The following is a 23,837-nucleotide window of genomic DNA, read 5'->3' as shown; positions in this document are numbered from 1 at the left end:
TGAAATGACAGTGACCATAGACTTCCTTTTAGCAAAAGAAACATGCCTTCTAGATTTTAATCTCAAATTACTATTACAGGAGATGGAAAATGTGGGTTTAAACTGAAGCAAAACATTTTAAGAAATTACACACACACACACGCACACACACACGTCTGAGTTTATACAGTTCATGTGTCCACAGCACAAAACCCTTGGGATATCAGCTTCCTTCTGCTGCTGTAGGAAACCAGTACTTCTATAACTTTCAGGAAGAGTTAAAAATAATATCACTAAATGTATTTCCAAATGTGAGTATCAGCAGGGAAGGTCATTTGCTGCACTAGCTGTTGTCAGGGAGGCTCTGTACAGACAATGTGTTTCTGAGGTCTAGTTGTGGCTCTTGATGGTTACAAGTGTATCACTGTGGCAAAGTTGCTTTCCAAATGTGCAGCTGAGAAAATCCTGGGAATAACACAGTAACCTTCACTAAAGTACATGGGATCAATGTTGGTTTAATATCTGAACTAGAAAGAGAATCATGGTTCATGGATTTGCAAGGCTCAAACCCCAAAAGCAAGTACCTTTCAAGTGGCTGTGGAAACAGCTCCAACACTCTGGGGACCCCTTTGATTGCATGTCAGATGTCCAATGCCAAGCTGAGGTATGAATGTAAATTGCCACACATCTTACAAACAGACCTGCCAGTGCAAGAGCAGATGGCATTGTGTGATGTCTTTCTTACACAGATTGTGAAAGAGAGGTTATTATGCCCAATGACACTGATCAACAGGGCAACACAACAGGCAATATGATCTTTGGATTTGTGGACTTGTGTTTAGGCTTTAAGAAAATTTATGTCCCATTCCACATTAACAAACAAGTATCATTAGTCTTCTTCAAAACAAAAAAAAAGTGAGTACAAAAAACCCCCATGAATATATTTTTAAGAAATAATAATATCACAGATACAAAATTCCCAAGCAGATGTGCTGGTTATAGTAGTGAGTGACCTGTGTCCTTTTTTCACAAAACCTTTAGTGCATGCAAGCAGATGAGCACAGAGGTGCTGTATGAGAGGGGGACCATGGCCTATGCATTGAAATCCAGCAGGCCACACTGAACGGTGCAGCAATCTGCACCACTGCAGAGGGGAGGAGGAAATGTAAATTACTCCATCCTGACTGCTGCCATTCTGCTCTCTTCATCACCTACAAAATAGTAAGGAGTAGAGTTGCAACCCAGACCTGACCTTGGCTTATGTCTCTAAGAAAACATTAAGATAAGAGAAGTAAAACTAAAAATGAAACCACACAAACAAACCAACGATCAAGAAAAAGAACAACCAAACCCAACCCACAAACAAACCAAAAAAGCAAAGTCCACCTAACCCATAAACAGCCCAACGTGTTGAATCTGCATAGTTTAGCTTCTGCTCAGGGTCTCTCCAGTATAGGATTGTAGTTGCAGAAGCTGCATAAAGGCAAGAACTTGTAAGGTCCAGGAGTAGAACAAGAGGGAGTGTGGACATGCAGGGAGCAGAGGGAGAAATCACTAATAGATGCAGGACCAGAAGAACAGCAGCTGACAGAGGCCAAGGGTTGAGGTGCCTTGTCACAGAAGAGCTATGTAAAGAATCTTGCCCAGCACCTGTCCATAGGGTCCCAGGCTTGGTTGTTCTGTAATAATATCTAAAGCTGCCAAAATATATTAGGGGAAAAAAAGAGGAAAAAATTTAAAAAACAGAAAAACAAATGAAAAGAAGGAGAAGAAAAAATAGAACAAGAAAAGAGAAGAAAAAATAAAGAGAAAAGAGAAGAAAACTATGATAGTGATGGCATCCATTTGGAAAGAGTTATTTAGAAAAGGTTCAACTCTGTCGCAGAGGAAGGAAAGAAATAGCCATTACAATAAAATAATTTGGTGGGTTTTTTTTCTGATAACAAAATAATTTAAAAGTACATGTAAACATAGACTGAGTTATATTTAAAATGGTGATAACAGCCTACAATCAGCTTTGAGCCGCAACAAAACACGTTAAATACTTTTAAGTTAGGCTTACTTTCAGTACATTTGAATATACAGACACTGCAGAAGCATTCCATGCAGCTGATAATAACTGCAGAATGGAGAACTGTGCTTCTTTGCTCCACATCTAGCCTGTGGCTCTCCCACCTTATCCAAAATCAAAGGAGTTTTGTTTCTTTCTACTGTGCTGTTTCCCCTTCTGCTCTCTATAGACTGAATTTTGAGCAGGGCAATACATAGGAAACAAGGTGTCACTGCCCCCCTGGCCTACAAAATCAAACAGGTGGCAGCTGACACCTTAGCAATGTATATTCTTGCAGTTGCTGTGGTCAGAATGTAGCTTTTACAGTGAGAAGAGGTAATTTGGCATTACTACTAGTGCTATTGCAAATATTTCCATATGCATGGAATGCTCCAGACCTCCATGAAAATCTCCAGGATGTTTCTCCTTTCTGATTTTTCATTCCCAACTAACATCCTAGAGTGACACTAAGTTCAGACTTGTTAGTATTCCAGAAGCAAAGATACTTTTATTTGATATAAGAAATAGAAAGTACTTCCTATTTACATCTTCGTAGGAGCACAAATACCTAGACAGAATTTTCACAGGAAGGTAGCTGTTGTCATAGAGATCAGACCACTGCCCTGTTCAAGTCCAATCAGACTGTGGCCAGTCCTGACACCTTCAGAAGATGTAAGAAACCCTACTTAGAATTCTCACCCAAGGTTTTTTTCACCCCAGTAATGTGGCAGTGGATTTCTCCACACTTTTCTTGTAACCTGTAACTCATTTTGGGCATGAGATAGTGCTGGGTCGGAATTTAGATGTATGGATTCCCCAACACATGAAAATCCCACTAGGGTGGGATTTTACAGGCCACGTGATTCACATACTGGCAAAATGACATTCATAAGTATTCGGACTTACAAAACTGCTGAGCTCACAGAACTCCCATTGTAGTCTGCAAGAAGTACAGATATAGCATAATTATTTGAGATTATCAACAGTAAATACTCCTATCTTTTTGCTGCCAAAAATTACTGTTTTAAAGTAACTGGAGGTATTGTTTAGCAGAATAGTAATATCAGTTTATCTGCTGGATGGTTGTGGATGATCTGTTTTCTCTGCATATAATGGTATTACTTATATCTACTGATGCTTTTTGCAAGTTCATTCAGCACTGTATTTTTCAAAGGATGGGTTAGATATTAGCTAATGTGTAGTTCTCTCTTCTGAGGCTGGCATGGAGTAAGTCCTTATTTTAGAAAAGAAGGAACTGAGACTATCTGAAAATAAATAAACATTTTTTTCATTCTTTAGTAGTGCCTGGAAGTTGCTAAGTCATATTTTTAGGCTTAGTCTGTGGCTGCCTCTTTTTGAGCTATTTGAGAGCACTGTTTCTATGTGCTTTTATTTCATGTGATTTGACATGAACACAGTAATTACACAATTGAGTGTTAACAGACTCAGAGGTGTTAAGAGGTGGTCTCAGAAATAGTTTCCCAGTTCAATGCTATCATGGGTTTTAGCCAGTGGTCTTGGATACAGCTCTGAATTATCACCAGAGTACACTGTTAGTTCTATTCTGCCAGTTCTTGATGTTCTAAGCTAATTCTTTTAACTTCTCTGGCTCCAGTAATATACACAGCTGAGAATCCATTCTCTTGAATTCTTAACTTTAGGAGTTAGATTTCAGACAGAGATGCTGTGATACTACTTATGTCTTGGCAATCTCTTTTTCTCCATGCTCCCATTCTTGAAATGTTTGGCATAGTTATAGCTTTCTTACATGGGGTGATTTATTTACTCTGTAAATTATACTATTGTAAGACTTCTGGATATCTTTCAACTCCCCATATTTGAACATGTGGGAGAATAGTTAATGTAGGATACTAGTTGTACATACAAACAAGACCAGAAAAAGGTGTAACATATACACAAAGAAATATCTTTGCTGAAATCCTCATGTCACTGAATTAAGTAATAGAATGCACATCTATTTTAATAGAGCAAGGAAAAAAAATAGACCTGGAAAAAAAATCTCTTTTCCCTTTTTCCCTCTTTCATCATTACCAGAATTAATGCATCAGAATTATATTTTTAGATATGTGCGCATTATTCCCAAACACATTCAGTCTAGATTTAAACACTCTTGAAAGTCCAGAGGTGTTCCTGGATATTTCAGAGGGAGCTGTGAAGCAGAGCAGGAGCTGCCCTAGGACTATGTACATAAACACTCTGAACATGACTTATCCTGTTTAAAACCAAATTCAACTTCTTGAAGCAAATAAATTTCTTGTGCTGTAGAAGTTCAAGGCAGCTCAGCCAATAGATGTGGTCAGCAGTGTCTGACCACAATGAACAGTGATATGGTGGACATGGTGCACAGTCCCACTGGTCAGCAAACTGCACAGGGCTTGGTGTGCATGAGGTACCTTTGCAAAGATCCACAAAGGAACAAGTAATGTATAGGAGGCTTTATAACTGTGATGGAAGTTGGGGAATATCCATTCAGTCATGAGTGTTGTTGATGAGTTTTAACATCTTCCAAAGTGTCTTCCAGTCTGCAGAGCTTTCAGACACTCTGGGAGATGACAAGCAGCTCATACGGGCCTCTCAGACAGAATTTGTATAGTCTGTGGTATTCCAGCGTGCTTTTTGGTATTACTATTAAAAAACTGCTATTAGCATTCTCTTGAGAGGTGAGCACATTCCCTTGGTTATCTTTAAATCCCTGACAGGAAGTGCCTCAACTGCAGCTGAGCGCAGTGCAGCCCATTTGTTAACACTTTATAGAGTTGTCACAACATACAGAGGAGAGCTGTAAACTTTTCCTAGCAGATCATTTATGCCCTCTCTCCTAGTAATTCTAGGAATAGTCTGCCCACTTCATGTGGTGGGACAATATTAATTTTCTATTTGCTGAAGGCTATACCAAGCAGCACACAGAAAACTAGCAGAAAGACAAATATTTCTTCTTGCAGTAGAAATTGCATATAGTTATCACGAAAAAGACAGTAAGGTGGTGTAAACTGCTGTTATATTTGCGTGTTGTCATCTGCAAAGACAAAAAGACCTTGTCTTTATTTGGAAATTTCCAGACACTGAGGTAGAGGAAACTTCCCGTTTTGCAAGAGAGACAGCCAACAGGTGCTTTTCTCAATCCTGGTGTAATCCTGGTGTAATCTCTGCTCACACGACTTTTTGTCCCTTTTTCTTGTGAGTTTACCTTGTGCAGGAATGCCAGGAGCTGCCCCTGTGGTTTCCAGATGAGAGAGTGCCTTAGATTTTAAATGGTCTGCAGTGTTGCAACGTGGGCTCTGACACAAAGTCAAGTTTCTAAGAGCAACACCCCAAGGTGTGAAACTCATTGTCAGCAAGACAGGGGTTCTCAGTTCAAAGTATATACATGAAGTAAAAATTTTTTCAAAGGAGTAAAAATTAATCCCTTGCATGAAAGCTAATTTAAAATCCCCTTTTAAAACTGATCACCTTTAATCTGTTCAGAAATACAGGAACAGTTCATAGCTCTCACTGAGAACTCAGTGACTGGCTCTCCTTAGTGGAAAAAACAGATCTGGGATCTTGTAGCATCAAATCCTAACTTTTCACCCCACCAAGTGATCTGTGAAAATACTTTCTGTAATCTAAAATAAGACAGGCAGGCTGGAAGTACAAAGCTGCTCTTTTTCTGTGGGAAACTAAATGCAGATTCAGAGTTCCTTGAGTCAGGCATCTTGCATTGTTTATTTGGAAAGACCTGGATTTCTGTTGTTTGTCTATGTAAGTCATACAAGAAGAAAATTCTTCAGAATGTGGTAGCTACATGGAGAAGAATCCCTTTTCCTTGCTCTGTTTCACTCGGCTATCACTGGCTGCATAACTGGCACATGCCCAAATGGACTGTCCTGTCCCTGAGGAAAGCCTTGGGGAAAGAGCTGCTAGAGATATTAAAATTTTGGTTTGTTTCTGTTTTCCTTTATCTATTGACAAAAATATTATGCTTGTATCTCTCTTAGGCTAATCTATTAAAGAAGTTTCACCAGGGTTTGTTGTTGTGCTGACATGCTCTGCCCCTGTGAAAGAGTATATATATCAGTACTGAATTATTTCTGAGGTTTTACTTGCTAATTTTTTCCCTACAATGTTAAAGACTAGTTCAGGAAGCTATTCTGTCTTGACACCACTGTGCATCAGTGGTTTCAGGTTGTTTCTTATTTTGGGGGAGAAAATGAAAGGTGGGAAAATGGGACATCTGTTAAAATTCCTAGAAAAGTATGTCTTGGTTGGTACAGCACTGAGGGCCCTTGAAGATCACTCAGCAGTTATACTGCTGGGTATCAAGCTGAGGGAGTGTTGAGGAGGTCACACTGCTAGGAACTGTAGGAAACATGTATATGAGGAGTAGGGATGAGCCCATGTATTGGTACAGTCTTCACTTAGTCATGGTGTAGCTTCCAAATTGTTAACAGTCAAAACTACCCTCCACCTAGTTTTCTGTCTTCCTCACTGTATTGTGTACAGCTAAGCCACACTCTCTCTGGTGATTTCTCGATTCTTGCTGTTATACATTGCTAGGAAATTTTCTTGAGCTGCCACATCCTAAGATAAAAAATTATTCTTCCCACTCTCCAGCCCTACTGTATCCTTTCTGACAGGGAATATTTTATGTAAAAACCAAACCATTTTCAGTTACTTTTCATAGCATGTCTCATAAATGGGTGGTTGTATACTGCTGTGGCTCTTTTCTGTATATATACATTTAACTTACCTTCAGTGTTATGAGGGCAGGAGCAAGACCTCATCATGTGATGCTTATCTTGTACTGCACCTTTTTTCTGATTTTTGCAGAACAATGCTAGTGTACAGTTAGTGCACAGTTATCCAAAATATTGTAATTACTTAGTCTGTCATATCTCTCAATGATAATGGCAATCTCTACATTAAACAGAATTGCTGTTGTTAGTATGTTTCCTGATATTTAAATGCATGATTTTATGACCCCAATAGCCAAATAAGGATTAAACTCAGAAAAGTTTGATTCAAGGAATTCTAGAATCTCATGACATAATGCTGAAAAAAAACAGAGAATGTTTTATATATATACATACACCTAATGTAAATTTAAAAATGTTATTTAATTCGATTTTAAAATTGTAAATTCATAAAAGCTTGATAAGACAGGCAAGAACTGGGAGCACAGTACAGGGACTTGTTTCAGTAATAAGCCATCTACTTAATTTGATATGATGATTTAGTGTCATGATAATTAGGGCAATAGGAGTATCCTGATATATGTCCATTCCCTCCCTGCCACATCTTGAAATCTTTCACAAAACTCTTGCAAGTAACTTGAGAATAACCTGAGAGAGGACTTGTAATGCAAGAACACATGAGTGAATCACAGTGATCAGCAAGTGTGACTATCCCAGTGATCACTGTTATGATCTTGTGACCAGCAGGGGGGAGAAGCTTGACTTAAACATAGAAACTGAGACAAACGTTTTCTTACCTTCTAGAAAGCAGAGCCTGCTGCTCCTATTATGATGTCTTCCTTATTGTGACAGATGTCCTGAGATTACACAGAGAGCACAAACATTTATTTCGGGTAAAATAAAAACCTTAAGAGTCCAGATTTTTGTTGTCCCTTTCCAGCTCCACCTCTGATGTCTGTCTATTATGGGACATCTCAGCCTCCACGGCTGAAGCAGATGTAATCTTTACACAGCTCAGAGCAATGAGTCACATCTTGGTTCTGTCCCGTAAAGCACATAGAGTTCATCATGAAATACAGAGTTATTTCCAGACAGGGCCCCTCTCTGAAAAATGTTAACAGGTGGAAGCCCTAGTAGATAACTTAACGTCTGCTCTTCGAGAGAGGGTTATTTTTACCACCAGCCTGGGTTTGGTGAGTGCAAGTGTGCTATGCAATGATATACAGAAAGCATTTATAGCTGGAGTGGTCTGGACCTGTCCCTCCTCATTTTTAAAGCAGAAGAGGCAAACAGTCTGATAACGTGTCAGTGTTTGTGTATTCGTAACACCTACATAAGGACATTATTTGATTTCTAGGCACAGAATTAATTTGATCACTTAAGCAGAGAACTGGATTGGGAATAAAGGGGACTAAATACCAAGTTCCATAGGTGCTTTGATGAAAATAATTGTACAGAAATATTTTGAATGAAAATGCAGCTTGTCTTTGTAGGGTTACTGGTGACAATAAGTTTACAGCCATGTGAACATAGCTAGAATTTCATATGCTTTTATATAGGAAATCATCTAAGGAAAAAGGCATTTTTCTGCCTCCATCACTTTTTAGCTTGAGGAGAGATTATTAACTTGTAGCTTCTCAGAACATTTTTTTCCTGGTGTCTAGCTTTGGATTTTTTACACTTGGAGAAACATGCTTGCTCATGACACTGAATAACTTCTGTGAAGAAAGTTGAGCTGGTAATTGGGTGCAATAGTCTTGTCTGATGACTGCTTAGCCGAGGAAGAGGGAGACTTGATTGCTAGTGGAATTCTCGCTGTCTCAGCCCCAGTGGATGGGCAGTGACCTGCATCTGCCCCTGGCCTGGCAGCTCTGCTCATGACTCATCACAGGGACTTCAGTGCCTTTGACACCACTGCCTGCTGAAGTACATGAGGCCCACCGGTGTCCCCTGTGTGTCTAGGATAGCAATGCCTTATAAAAGCATGATGCATTCCTAATGTGTCCCTGAGAGAAAGAAGTCCAGCTTTATCTGAGTCAAGTTCTGTGGAGAAGGACTGTAGAAAAGACAGCCCATGACAACAATGTAAAATGGTAAGTCACACTATGGTATAAACAGAGTTTAAGTTTAGGGATGAGGAATTCAGTGGTAAATCACATGAACTCTCCTTCCCACTTACTGAATACATTACGTGTTTTTAGAAAATTCTGCATTAGTAATACTATAAAAATCTGTTTTTATTGGATTATGGATTGTATTGTGCATCCAGAATTAAAAAAGGGAGGTTGTGCTCCCCACATGCTTTTCTATCTGGGCCACTACTATCTCTTATTGTAAGAGAACTGCTCTGTGTATTTTCATTGCTTTGTCTTTTCTAAAACCTCCAGTATGCCAGAATGCCAAATAGAGTCATGTTTTTGATGAGTATCTTTGCTCTAGAAACTGGGCTGAGAGCCACAGACTTGCTTCCAGTGAACCACCAAAGCTTCTTTTAATTTGATGACCTAAGTTGCTGTTGAATTTGGATGAACTCAGACCAGTTTATATGTGAAAGTGTCTGTCTTTCATTGCTAATCCTTTGAGCTATTCAGTCCTCTTAAATCCTCTTTTTTTTTAGGCTTAAAAAGGTTACATCTCCATCCAGACACTTTCAATGTTCTGTTTTCAGGACTTAAAAACTCATTTCAAGGCTTTTCCTGTATTTAAGACAATACTGAAAACTGCAAAGAAATTTTTTAAGTAAAGATTTTTGCAACATCAGCCAGCAGACAGTAGTCTTTTTTTATTGAGGTATAAGTGTACTTAATTAACTAAAGTACATTGTTCACATATTTTAAAATCACCTTTTCTAGGAAAAGGCATGAAATATATTCAGGCTATATGTCTTGCTTAAAAAAATTCTTCATCAATAAAACATCACAAAATCTCCTTTCGAGAAAGAAGTCAGCAAATCATTTCATGATTTTCAAGGTAACATAACTAGAGGTTGGAGTACAGGACAATAGCAATGAAATGGAATAATGTGCCTGAGTTCAGAATAGTCAATGCTTCATATCAACAGGCTTTGAGACAGAGATAGAAGAAAGTTTTGTGTCATGAACTCTTAGATGGTGAATGCACTTTGACACTGCAGTCTTTTTCCAAACCTGGAGGGATCACTATTTCTAATACTATCACACTGGAGAGAAATGAGAGTTTTCTGAATCAAGCTACTTCAAGCTATAAAATGTCTAGACTTCTCAAAAATTACTTCTCTCTTTTTTCTTTCTATTTTCAGTTCTTATTTAGTATTGGTTTGAAACCAAGACCTTTGATGATTTTAACAGCCAAAAAAAGTGTAAATAGAGAAAGTGTAAGTATGGTTATCAAATCTGTGAAGTTCTACAGAGCTTCAGTGATACTTACTGTCTTCTGACAAAAGTGTCCCCCATCTTTATCCTAAAGCTTGTGGAATCGAGATGGTGATCATTAACTCTGGTAAATTTTAAGAAAGATAGACAGTGACATATAAGGGATTTTTTTCTTTTTTTCTTTTTTTTTTTTTGTTTTGGTTAAAATCAAGAGCATTGCAGAACATATGTTTCCATTAAGTTCTCAACAGCAGAAATCGCCATCTTTTACTGAACAAATTGCAACTTTCAACTTCTCATGGAAATTGCTCCTCTTTTAAGGTCACAAAGATTCAAATGTAATCAATCATCCTGGAAATGGGATCTGAGAATCTGAAATTGTCTGAACTTGTCAGCATAAGGAACTCTGTGCTGCCGTGAAATAAAAATGTTCACAGCTACTATGAACAGTAGGAGATGGAAGTTACTTAATTTTTTCTGAACTTCAGAAAGTGTTTTAAGACACTCATATAAGTGCTGTACTCTGGTAAGGTGGCATAGTGGTAGCATCTACTATCCTAATCTAATACTAAGTTCCTAAGTAAACACATTCCTATACCTTACCAGATATAAAAAAGGTATCAGGAAATGCCATACTCAAAAATGGAGAGGCAATTCAGCCTTCAACAGAGTCAGCCTGCATTTTTCTCTGGTGGAAATCAAGGATTTAAAGAAATTACCCTTAACCTTTTGGATTCCAGATAGAACCGCACTTAACATGGACTTGCTTTTGTTTTAAATCCCTTCTCTGACAAATGCCCCTCTAATTACAGAATGTAAAATCTGATGCTTACAGGTCCAAAAGCTACAATATGCTTTACATCCTGAAACAATCCTCTGTGCTAGCTATCAACTCTGTCATGGAGATGGTTGCTAAAACTCTTGACACTTTCCTCACTGTGAAACACAGTATTTTAGACAAAATAGGTCAGTTTAAGGCTTGCTAACAGATGCAAACAAATGAGAAGCAGAGCCTGACCTCCCTAGTGTGCTTTTTTCTTCCTGTGCCTCACACCACAAGCTTTAGTAAAATGCTTCCATGTATCACAAAGCCTCCCTTGTAGAGATGAAGAGGGAATGCTCTCGTTTCCATGCACCCCGGGGGGCTCCCCAAACCGCCCCCCCCCCCCGGTTACCCTGTGCCGCTGGTGCCCTGGGAGCAGCCCGACTAAGCAGAACATCGGATTCGTTCCAGGCACTTCTGGCTGCCAGCACATTGTAGAACTAACTTGCAAGGAATGTTCCCCTTGGCAGGCAGCCTCCTCCTGGCACCAGTGCCAAATGATATCAACCGTAATTGTTGCTATTTATGATATTTCTTGTTGCTTTTATGAATCACTGCTAAGAAAGCTAGGTTATTCCAAATCTTTGAACAACTCGTACAGCGAGAAGCCTGATAATAGGTAGGGGACAGTATGAATTGTTTTGAATTGATTCTACAGTTTTTTGAGCTGAGAGATAAAAGTGTATTCTGCTTGAGGTGGGAGCTTCAAATCAAAAAACTACTGAGTCTTAAGACTCCAACCTTGGCACTGTCTTGCTGTGTGCCCTGGAGTTTCTTGAAAGTCTCTCTTCGTTTTCTTTTACTTAGACTATTTGCTATTTTCTTTTAATTTTCTTTTTTTCAGCTGATTTGAAACTAATATAAGCAAGCAGGCCCACATGCAAATAAATATTCCAGTATTGAGAATAATATCATCTGTATGTAATGGCTCTGACTGTGTGTAAGACTCTGAGCTTCTTTATGTGTGGATGAAATATATAGATAAAAATGGTAATTCTAGTTTTGACCACTAACACACAATTAAAAATATAACAACAACTCTGTCCTATTTTTCTTTTCCCAAATAAGCAAAATGCAACTATATATGAAATTTCTGAGGTGAATGCTGCTGTAAGTGCCCAACAGATCTAATCCAGGTTTGCACTTCCAGAAACCCTGGGCATGCTCATTGTCAGAGGCATTCTGGAAAATGTTGAGTAAAACAGCTATGCATGCACAGTAGTTCTGGCATGTCCTAAAAGCAGGTGACTTTACTGTGCAAGTACAGTGTCATATGAGTGCAGGCAGCTTTTATCAGGAAATCTCAAGCAGAAATATATTTGTCCTTTTCTGTGTGTCACTCCTAAAGCAGACCAAAAAATTCATCTTTTGTGAAAGAGAGAACATTGTATGCAAGGTGCTCCTGGGCCAGGGCAGGGGGTTTGGAGGCCTACTGTAACAACATAGGAAAATATATCTACTTTTTGATGCTGTAGAATAACCTTCTGTAGCACACCTTGGCTAGTAGAGACTTCTGTGGTAGTACTTGAAGGATGCTTTAAAATCTGAACAAAAAGGTTTGTAAGTGTTTTTCTCTACTTCTTGTGGAATAAAAATACTGTAGACCTCTTCTTCTATTTCCAGTGTGTTTAATGCCTCTGCAATGATGCTATATGAATAATATTGCTCTTTTAAACTTCCGTATGGTTGCTGAGTGCCAATAATACTCATGTCAGAGTTTGAGTTTTGGACTGCTTTTAGCTACTACTATACATATAATCCTAAATGCAGCACTGCATATTTCATTTTGCAAATGAGAAGCACCTATCAGACATCACTGTTTATGATGGCAAACTTATGAAATACCCTATTCAAGCAAAGTATAATGCTGTTTTAAAGTTCAGGATATATATAAACACAAGAGGGCAAATTCTAACGTTAACATATAATGCTACTGCCTATATCCCCAAATATGTGTATTTTCATCAGGTCACCCTAAACTGAAGGAAATGGAAATGGGTTGTTAGTGTAACAGAGAGACCACAGATATGAAGCATCTGGAGACCCAAGCCAGGCACCACAGCTATGTTATGGCGTCAGAGATCACAAAGCTTGTGCAGAAATAGAAGGGCTGGTGGCTTGGAAACGAGAGGCAGAAGGTTTAAGCTGATTAGGGATGCCCTGCCAATGGCAGTGCTTCCTCTTGCCTTCAGACTGCATCGTGGCAGAGCAGGCACAGTGACATATTGCTCAGTACAGGACACAGAAAGAAGTGTTGAGGTGTACATTGTGTAGGTGTGTCACTCGAAGGAAAGGATGTGGTAATTTTTTCAGAGTCTCCAATAGAAGACTAAGCTCTGGGAAAGCAACTAAGGTGCTCTGAATGCATACACTGTGACAGCCAGCAACCTCTTGTATCAGCATTAGAGAGTACATCCTCACTCCAGGTCCAAAGCAGCAGTCTCAGGCTCACATTGCAGAAGATGTACAAGCTCAGTTGTTTGCTGTCCTGACCCAATCACATAAATGCACCAAAATATCTTTCATATCTTGTTTACATTATTCCAAACTCCAGTGCAAGACTCTGATAACACAGTTTTATGGATAACAAATGAGATACTTTATTATGATGCAGTTGCAGAGTCAAGAATCAAAGGACTTTTTGGTGTAATCCTGCCTAGAAATCATTGTGATACAACTGGGAAATCTTGATGTTTTGTAAACATGAACTACAGAAACAAGAACCAGTCCTCTAGGTTTGAGGCCATTCTGAATGAATAGATTTAGACATACTGCTATTTTAAATAGCAACCAACCACAAACTTGTTTTTAGTTGTTCAGTTCCTCTTTCTTTTTTTAATCTTTGTAATTCTTAGAAAACAGAATGTAGCCAGGGGAAGGATGGCAAGGAAGTAGTGGTTCCTCTGGCCAAAACTACACTGAAATGTTTTTTTCTGTCTTTTCTAGTGAAGAAAAGGCTTTTCCAGGGCTTTTTTTCCTCCAAACTCATAGTAATTTTTCAATTAAATTACCATATATGTTAAATTTCACCAGTTGTCTGGCCCACCCAGGAACGTGAGTCTTCCATTTTCCCACTGTTAAAAGCTTAAGAACTAAAACTCTTCAGTATTTTAATTACTGCAGATCTATCAAGCTGCCAGGCATCTCATTATGACTAGTTTGGGTTTTATTGTTACTGTAAATGTTTTGTCTTCAATTAGCTTTCCTCTGTCCTGGAGACAATATTCAGCAGATCACAAGGTGTTGGCTGTGTGACACTGTGTGTAGACAGTTCAGGTGTATCTTTTTCTCTCCTAAAGAAAGTCTTTCTGCTGCTCTAGGCCCTGTGTGTTCTCTGTTGATGGCTGTGACAGATGAACACACCAGGAAGGCAGTGGCCAGAGTGGTGATTTTGCTTTAATGGTGCATTTCTCAAAAGCCATCCAGATGCCATAGTGATGGACAGCTTTGAAATACATATTTAATCTCACAAACTTTCAATTAAAGAGTCTATCTGTTATGTCAGACCAAAAGATAAGTCTTAGAAATTAATTGTAGTGAAGCAAAAATTTTGATTTATTGGCCTTTCTCACTTCTGCCTCTCATATGTGTGGTTCCTAGTGATCAGACTGTAATGGAAAATAACGTTCTTTCCTTTTTTATAATTTTGGTTTTTCTTGAACTATTCTGTTCTTTATAGAACTCTGACCATATCCTTTTCCTAAACTTTTTCACTAGTGTAATTTCTCTTTGCAGAGTACTTCACAATATCTGACCTGAAGTCGGTGAGGATGCGAAATCTGAAGATTATTGATGCCAAAGTGTTATAGGGTTAGAGTTGTAAAGAGAAATATGCAAGCTGGAGCACTGCTGAAAAGCAAACCGAAAAGGTCAAAATTGCTAAATATTGTCTGCACAAGACTATTCTCTTGTACATGGCTGTTCTCATCTTATTATAAAATTACTGGCATCAGAAGTGCCACTCTCGTGTTAGTTACTGTTGCAGGCCACAGCATTGCTGCTTATTTCCCTCTCCCAAGCAATTAAACAGAAGGAAAAAGAGAACAGGCAGGATACACACAAGCCTAAATCTCTTAGGTTTCTATTCAAAGCCATATTCGGGATCCTTCTTTTGACAAGCACTGCTGCAGTTGGGTAGGTTTGCTGTGGTGATGGGGAACTGGCATCATTCTGTTGCATCTGCTTGCCATAGATTATAGCTTTTTCTAATCTAATGCCCTTGTAAACTGTACTGGTGATGCTGCTGGGCTGTCAGGGACACTTTGTAAAGAGCTTCTGCTGGACTCTCAAAAAATACGGTGTAGCACACGTGGCTTTATGATCATTAGTATCTAGAAGTTTCAGCAACCTACCTGTCTACATTTTGCTTTTTAGGAATGTATGTTTAAACAGACAAATTTTTAAACTAGTAGTATCTTCTTTGCTTGCTCTTGATGATTTAGGAGCTTTCTGCCCTTAAAAGTCTCAAACTGTAGTCTAGCAGGTAACAACAGCAGTTAAATACTGCATTTTTAGAGCATGGATTACAAGGCATGGAATTCCAGCCTGGAACATCTGGCTGATGAATTATAGAGCACACTAATCAGCATGTCAATGTGGAGGATTTACATGGTCGATGGCAAGTGCCAGCCAACTCTAAATCAAACACATCACTATTTCTGTCCCTTCAACCAGAACACTATCTGTACAGTGATTTGCTTCTGCATCCAGTAAGCTGAAATTTCCTGGTCATCTGGAGAAAGATGCAATTACCAATAAGGAAACTGATTCTGGGGTGAGAAATCTGAGTGCACTTGGTCATTGTAAGCTGAAATATTTCAAAATAAAGAAATGCATAGTTCAGGAAATACAGTTTAATCATCATCTTGATTAGAAGATACTGTTTTTTACATTTGTGAGATGGCACAATAACTCATTGTCTTCCAGATCCCCAGAATCAATGTGGTTATTGTCTGAGGAGATGCTTGGTGCTTTTAGAAGGATCTCTACTTCCATGTCATACAGGAACTCAAGCATCAGACAGCATATAAGTGTGTGTGGCACTTGCACACAAGAGATGTGCCTGTACAAAGATGTCTAATTAAAGTACTTGTATAAGGTCAGTAAATATGACTGACAAAAAACAACTAACACTGAAAGAGAGCTGCAGTTTGTTGGTTTTTGAAATTATTTTTGTTGTTCACCAATGGCTAATGATTTCTTGCTGTGTCAGTGCTGGCTTGCTAGTGCTGGCAAAAAAGAATAGAGTTGTCCCTTAGTTGTTGGATGTTCTCAGAGTACTGGTGCAGCTTATGACCTGTAGGATATAATGTTTCAGTTCTGGTTGTAGGAAAAAGGCAGGGTTCTAATAGTCAGCTCTGATTTTATACTTTGTCTGGGAATGGGCCATTGTGTTGTTCAGCCACTCAGCAGTGTAATGCAAATTCTGGATGACTGATGAGCAGTGCTAGCTCATCCAGCTAAGTTTACAATGACTTTATGCTGTGCTGGGGCTTTCTAGGCATCAGTAGAACTTTTTGTTGCTGCCTTGTGTACATGATGCTGGGCAGCAGCAGCACCACATTTCAGATCTAAACCTATACTGACTGAAGCACAGGCGAGGAGTGGAAGTCTGAAACTTTCACTGCCTCCTTCAGTGATCAATTAGCTAAAATGGTTTTTCTGCTTGTTCTGTTATGTGGATCAATACTGGTGATAAGGAACAAGCTTGCAAGGAAATGACTAAGCCATATGGTGGCCAGTTGATTGCTGTGGTTAAAGATGGTACTGGCTGGAGGGGAATTTTTGGAAGTATAGCGTGGTGCTGAGCCCATTGTGGCTGGAGCTCAAAAGTCAAGGGCAATATGTGTTAATCCACTGCAGGAAATAGAATGAAGGCATGTTCATGAGATATACTGTATTGCTAAAAAGGAATCATAATTGACATTTTGTTTCTATAACCTTGCCTTCACTTGCCTTCGTTTTGAAATCTTTCTGTCACAGTGAATGGTGGCTCCCAGTAAAATCCACTCCCTGTTGACTCATATAAATTTGTTTTAAATTTTCTGATTTTTTGCTTGTGCTGCCGTAAAGGCTGAATCCATAAGCAATAACTACACAGTGGCAGTGGAGGAGAGAAGATGAATGTACTTCAATAGACAAGAATGCTGGCCCTTATGAGAATTTTCTTATTTAGGTATGAGTCACACCACATTGACACAATTATTTGTTCAGCTCAGTGGTTCAGCTGCTATTATGTCTGATTTTGAGTATGCATGCATTGCATTGTCTAATTTAGGGGAAAAAAACATTACACTCACTTACATATACAAAATTATTTATGAGGTAATGACACTACAGAGCCGGATTTGAGCTTCCAGGAACACTCTCTGACTTCAAAGACTACTAACATTTGCAAACATAGTTAATAAACAATGATTTGGAAGCACAGATGGAGATGAGACAAAGGACCACTATGAAATTTATTTCAAATCAACATTCTACCTCTAAGTTTGTAACTGGACTCTCCTTAAAGCTACATCCATGAAATGTGTGTCTCATAGGGATCTTCAGCAATCCCAAGGGATTGCTTCAGGGTTAGCTAAAAAATATTCTTGCATTATTTACTAATGACTCATTTGTAACCATCTGCCACTCCTCTTCCTTGAGTAAATATTGGCAAATGTTATTGCTGCAAAAACAACAGTCAGCTCTACATCATAGCTTTCTCAGATACTGGCACAATGGCTGTGCCAGGATCAGGCAAAGTGCTTATCTGGAAGCTGTAAAAAACATTTTGGGCTTTCTCACATAATGCTTGTCAGAGTGACCCTAAAGCTGTGCCATCTGATGATGGGAAAACCAGGACTGAGGTCAGGAAATCACAAAGATCTATCCCTCAGTTGTTTCAGTGGAGCCAGAGGAGTTGATCTGTTTTACCTTAGCTAAGAACAATCTTCTGGCTTGAAGGGAAGAGCAAGGGCAGACAACAGTTCTGTGAAATCCATTTGGGTTTTCATCTCTGGGAGAAGTTTGTGGAGGCTGGTGATGCCTAGAGTTGTTGCTTTCTTCTGCAGCAGGAAAGACCCCTTCTTCCTTCTACATGAGGAAAAACCCCTCATATATATATATATAACTTTAGTGCTGTGACAAGCAGTTGTATCTAATTTCTCTGCTTTCAGCTTCTCCTTCATCTTCATTGTAAAATTATGGAATCCTCTGTGACCTGATGCTGTATATAAATTATTCAAAGTGGCGTCTTGGTATAAAAGAGTAGACAGTGCTTTTTTCCTAGTTCTATGACTAGGTCTGTTTTTTCAGAAATGGCTAGACTATATTTGCTGCATTCTTACTCAGTGATCTAAAATTATATCTTCATTGATTTGGCACTTACCAGCTTTCCCAAATAAGACATTAGAAGATCCTTAACAGATGTACTTTTGTGGCTTAGTAGTGGACTCGCTCCTGCTGTTTGCTTTCAAGGTAACCTTTCATGTTTGCTACATTTTCAGAATACTTTGATTATGTGCCCAAAACCACCAAAGACATTCATCCTGCCCCATCTAATTGCAAAGGCTATTTCAGCCACTCTGTCGCGAGCAAGTGAGGTTATTGTAAGAGGATGATTTTTCTAAGTGATTTTTTCCCTCTACACTGGTTCTTAGTCAATGCACACCCAGTCCTGTGCAGTGCAGCATGGAGGTGCCCTGCTGGGTCTGGGTAATTTGGCTTGGTTGATGGAACCAGTACAGTTCTGTGAATGTGTGTGCCTTCACCTTAGCTAAAATTCTCAACCTCAAGTTTGGCTTGGACATTCTGAATGAGTGTCAGTCAAGGGAAATGCTGCCTAGCCAACAGGAGGAAAGAAATCACATTACTCTTTCATATTTTCACGTGTTATCCTGGTGAATTCTGGTGATTGGGTGTTGGGTCCTTCCAAGCTGGCTTTTCAATGAAGAAAAAAACAGTGATGTGAAAGTGTGCTACATCCTTCTTGCTACACACAGGCCTAGAAAATAGGCTTTTCTTCTAAGACTTAAAACGTGCTTCCACGTGAAAAAAAAAATGTTCTTAAGAGACAGCAGTAATATTGCTGGGTAATATATAAATGCAATTTGTGGAAATTAGTTCTTTGGTAAAATTATTGGCTAATGTGAAAATTCTTAGAAAAAGGCAGGCAATATTTAAAGACTGAGTTACAGCCTGCTGGCTGACTACAGCTTCAAAAGTAGGGCTACTCACATGGTGTGTGGAAAAGCCCATTTAAAACCATACTCTCCCAGATTTAGAATCATGTAGGATGAAAATTCACAGTAAATACTCATAATCCATATTCAAATATCAGAGCAGAGATTTGTATCTGATTGTTCTGAACCCTTCCATTGTTACAGGAGTATTGAAAGTCTTGGCCTGCTTTCATTGCAGATGGAAAATAACACTAATTTTGGGAACTTGAAAGATTCTGCATGAAAGAATTAAGATATGTTGGTCTAATTCTGTGTTTTTCTTATTTTGGTGCAGCATGTGAAAATGAAATGCAATCTTAAAGCCACTCAGATTTGTTTGCTGTTTTCTTAGGCTTCCCTGTGGATGATGTTTAAAATAATTATGCCATAAATACAGTTATACAGAGTTCAAGTATTCAATATTGTGTAATGTCTGTATCAGTTCTCTCCCCTTCCCCACCATCCTGTAAAATCATGGGCTTTCTTTTCTGTGATCCATGGGGTTTTTCTTCATTTATTTCTTTGTTTTGTTTAAGGTAACACCTGAGTCATGATATTACTTCCTCTCTCTAACCATGAGGGATACGATTTTTCTTGTGAATGAAAACTTAAATCCCTTGAGTCTGGGCTTTGAGCAAAACACCAGTTATGATTACAAGTTCTCATAGCTTTTGTTATCCCAAATGGTATTATTTCTAACTACAGACATTGTTAAATACTATTGGTGCTTCACAAAAAAACACTATTTAGCTTGTTCTGCAGTACAGGATTCTTGTTGACTAGGCTGCTGGTTTTAAGTCTTATCTGTGACCACAGGAGAGATGCTGAGGTGAAGGAAGACAAGAACGTTGCAGGTTCAAAATGGGGACCGAATTTTAAAGTTATTTTCTATACTTGACACGCAGCCCCAGGTGAGAAACGTAATTCAGTTGCTTTAATAGCTGTGCCATGATCTTTCCCAGTATGATAATAAGCATTTGGCAGCTTGGTGACACCCTCATAAAGTTCTATTAGGAAGCATGCTAAGGCCTCTTTGTACACAGAGAACAGGAAAAGAAAAAGAACACATATTTGCTGCATATCATCTTCTGACATCAATATTTACCTGTTCTGTGAGCATGCAGATTTGCATCATAGCCATTTCTCAAAGCTGTCATTATTCTCCTTCTAGGTCCTCTGAGATCAGTGTCAGCCGAAGGAAGAGTAAAAGATATCTTTCACAGTCAGAGGTTGCTTTGATTGTTGGTAGAAAGGCTTGTAGTCCCTACATGAGGATAAACAGTAATGAAAATCTAAATTCCTCATTCCTTTTGGTTTATATAGATTTTAGCTTGTTTCTGAATGAAAAAAAAATAAATTACTAATGGCTAACTGAATGTCAGAATATCTTTGTATGAACATGTCTCTTCACAAGCAGTATGACATTTTTAACACATTAACTGCCCTTAGAGATTCCAAATGAAGACTCGTCTCATTGCCCATTTCCTTTGTGCTTGAATTACCTGCTTTAATTAGTCTAAATGCCTGAAGAGTTTTGTCTTCATACACCACTAAGCTTAGTTTCCTTCTGAGCATACAAGCAACCATCTAGGTACAGAGCACATGACATTGCAACTTTGTTCATTTGGATAGGCAGTGCAACTTTTGCAGCAAATTCAATCAAGGCATCAATTTTAGCCTGTGTTGATGATAATAAACTCCCTATTTAATAGAAGTTATGCTTTGATGCTTTTTCACATGATTTTAATTTATTAGTGTAAGTGCTAATGAAACACTGAAGCTGTTTGAGCCATAGAAAATAATTATCTTCTGCTATGTACTATGTGAAAAACAATAACAGCACTTACGAGGTGGATGCATAAATTAATGTGACTTCCCTGAGTTTACGGTTTTCAGCTTTTTTATTTTGTATTTTTATTAGTCCTAGGAATGTGTCACAAAATTAGGTAACACAGATCATGGAAGTCCAATGCAAGAAGCTAATCTTTAAGTTGTGTAATTACAGTCAATAAAGGATGTAACTTGTGAGTTTGATTTGTTCTTATTGAATAGTCTTCCACTATGCCTTGAAATGGGAGTCAAGTCCAAACGGGAGTAAAGCCAAGAACCTATTCAAGATGCAGCCCTTTGATTCTGTCATGGCTTTGAGAAAGAGGAGATGAGTTATTTGGCTTTTACATGATCTGTAGGGCTTCTACTCTTTGCACGCATCAGTCTGAAGCAAAGCTGGAACCACCGGCATTCCTCCCTCGGTCAGTGATTGAGCTCCATTCATTGCTTGGAGGAGGGTAAAGTTGCAGTCAAGTTGGTGACTAGTTACCAGTCTACATGAATCTGGCAGTGTTGGCTGTTTGCTTCTGGTAGGCTCCACTTTGAGTGCAAGCACTCTCTAATTAGACATGAAGAGATTTGTTGAATTATGTTCCCTTTGCTCAGCCGGTCGATGCTCGGAGCATGAATATTTTAGCAGATATTGACACTGACTCATGGGACTGTGGCCAGTGAGGGAGAAGGTCGTGCATCTGGCATGCTCAAGGTCATGTCATGGATTCATGTGCTTGTGGGAAAGCCCAGAGCTGCTAGACAGCTGCCCAGAAAAAATGCACTGCTGCAACGTTTGCTCCCTCTGAAACACCGTGAACAAGGCACAGCAAAGATCTGGAGGAGAATCCCAGCACTGCAAGTACATGGAAGGCAGACTGTGGCAGAAGTGTGCAAGTGCATAAGCTGAGGTTTAATTGAGTGAGTCATCAGCTCAGAGCAATGAGACCTGACAGGTCTAAGTGAGGAAAGGCCCAAAGGGGCTCTTAGGAGAAAAAATGCTGTTGCTACAGCAGTTCAGTTCCTTGTCAGCCTCTCGCTAGAGCTGCAGCCTAGTCTTGAAATTATGACCTGCAAACATTTGCAAAATATAAACTATATAGGAAGTTCATATTTGTGCATTTTGTAATTTTGAATCTCTTGTCTGATACTTGTCTTTGCAGGCATTTGATCTCGCTTCAATATGTTTGTCATTTCATGACAAACTGGACTTCAGAGTAAAAGAAAGTGCCTGTCAGATTCAATGGGACCTGCTGGCATTGAGGTCAGGGCTGAATATTTGGGCTTAATTCTGAAAAACAATTTCAAGTCCTGCTGTTTTATTCCTTAGGACGTAATCTAGACAAACAGGATTTCCAGAGGATTTAATTTTTATTTTATGTGAGATTCTTTACCATGTATTTTATATTTGGTAAAATAATTGTTTGAAAAATGATGTGCAACATAAATACCATTTCTGAATTTGGCTCCAGCTGAGGGAGACACAACCAGAGGAGACAGAAAAACATGCATAATGAGAAATCTGACCTTAACCTACTCCCTTGCTGGATGCATGCTCTATAACTCAAGAGAGGCCCATAAGTAACAGACTTTTAAAACATTTAACTGAAATTTTTTACAAATTTAACTTAAATCACCAATACATTTGAATAAATATGTTTATCTTTTTCCTTCTAACAACTGCCATGGTGTTTGGTTCCCCAACACTGTGCTGTTAAAGCTATTGCAGGCTAATCTATTCTACACCTACCTGAATTTTGTCAGTTCTGAGTAGTTAAGCAAGGCCACAGCCTGGTTTTATTCCTCTCCTGTCAGAGGCAGAGAAATAGCCCTGCTGCTGGTGTTGTTCAAAGATGAAATTACTTTTGAGTCTCATTAATAAAGTGAATCAATATGTTCTCCTGCAGTGGCGTGTTTTATGTTCTTAGTCTCTCCTCCTTAGGAAGACACTACTATTTAGGAATCAAATCTATCCAGCAAACCAAAATGAAGTGATTTCCCCCCGTCTTTATGAACTTTTCTAGCTACAAAGTATTTCAAACAACATTCTAAATTATTCAAAGCTCTGTAGCCTGTGGAATTTTCAATCTGCTGGAAACAGCTGAAAAATAAAAACCACATGGTCCACTGGCTCAGCGTACAAGAGTCTGCATTTTAATCCCGAGCTGCTGCATACACCGTAGCGTGTGCCTCTGTCCTTTGGTGTTGACATCTGCATTATGATGAGGGGAATTATTCAAAGCTAAATTACTATTCAGGGCGGTAGTGTGAAACAACGAAAATGAGATTGCTAGAGGGGAAAATGTATGCAACAGTTTGTATAGCTAGGAAAGAAAATTGGGTTCATTTGCTGAAGCCCTGCTTTCCTCTTTAGCAGAGTTTAACCCCTTTGCAACAGCTAAAATAAAGCTGTGACATGTTTTTTGACAAAATTCAAGTGCTTTCTATGTGCTTTTTCAACTGACATAATTGTAATATTTATGGACCAAATCAGAAAGTGTCCTGTATGGTAGTAAAGACTTTATCTAGGCACACATCTGCACCTTGTTGGAACAGTGGGAATGATTTGCATCAAAACAGAAGATATGACTGGATAATCACTTTTCCTCCTATTAAGCTGTGAATGCTCTGACTTTCCTTTTTTTTGTTGCAAATGTAAAAACTTCTTCTTCAATGAATACATGTGGATCTTTAGAGAACTGGGCATATGCACTGTGAATATTCTTCCAGGTCCTGTATTGGTTTGCTTTGTAGCTCAGAATATTAATTTCTGTCCTCAAAGACATTTTTTTCCTTAGCTAATCAAGACAGTCTGACTAGTAAATACTGAAATATAGTATTAGAACTAATGATTGTTTCTACAAGTTTGTGCTAGTCTATACCTGTTTTAGAAGTAGGATCCCAACATTCTTCAGT

The 23,837-nt window shown here is 38.8% G+C and overlaps 1 long non-coding RNA gene across 1 annotated transcript; it reads right to left on the bottom strand.

Annotated features, from left to right (window-relative positions):
- Positions 1-952: 952 nt before the first annotated feature.
- On the bottom strand, positions 953-7,791 carry LOC116790606. The gene is made up of 3 exons (XR_004358423.1): positions 7,521-7,791; positions 2,936-2,969; positions 953-1,190 (listed from the first exon to the last, which is right to left on the bottom strand). It is a non-coding gene; the product is annotated as an uncharacterized LOC116790606 (long non-coding RNA).
- Positions 7,792-23,837: the final 16,046 nt, after the last annotated feature.

This window comes from Chiroxiphia lanceolata, chromosome 8, assembly GCF_009829145.1.
Source record: "Chiroxiphia lanceolata isolate bChiLan1 chromosome 8, bChiLan1.pri, whole genome shotgun sequence".
NCBI classification, from domain to species: Eukaryota; Metazoa; Chordata; class Aves; order Passeriformes; family Pipridae; genus Chiroxiphia; species Chiroxiphia lanceolata.
Note: the sequence above shows the minus strand (reverse complement) of the source record. Positions and strands in the feature narration are given on the sequence as shown.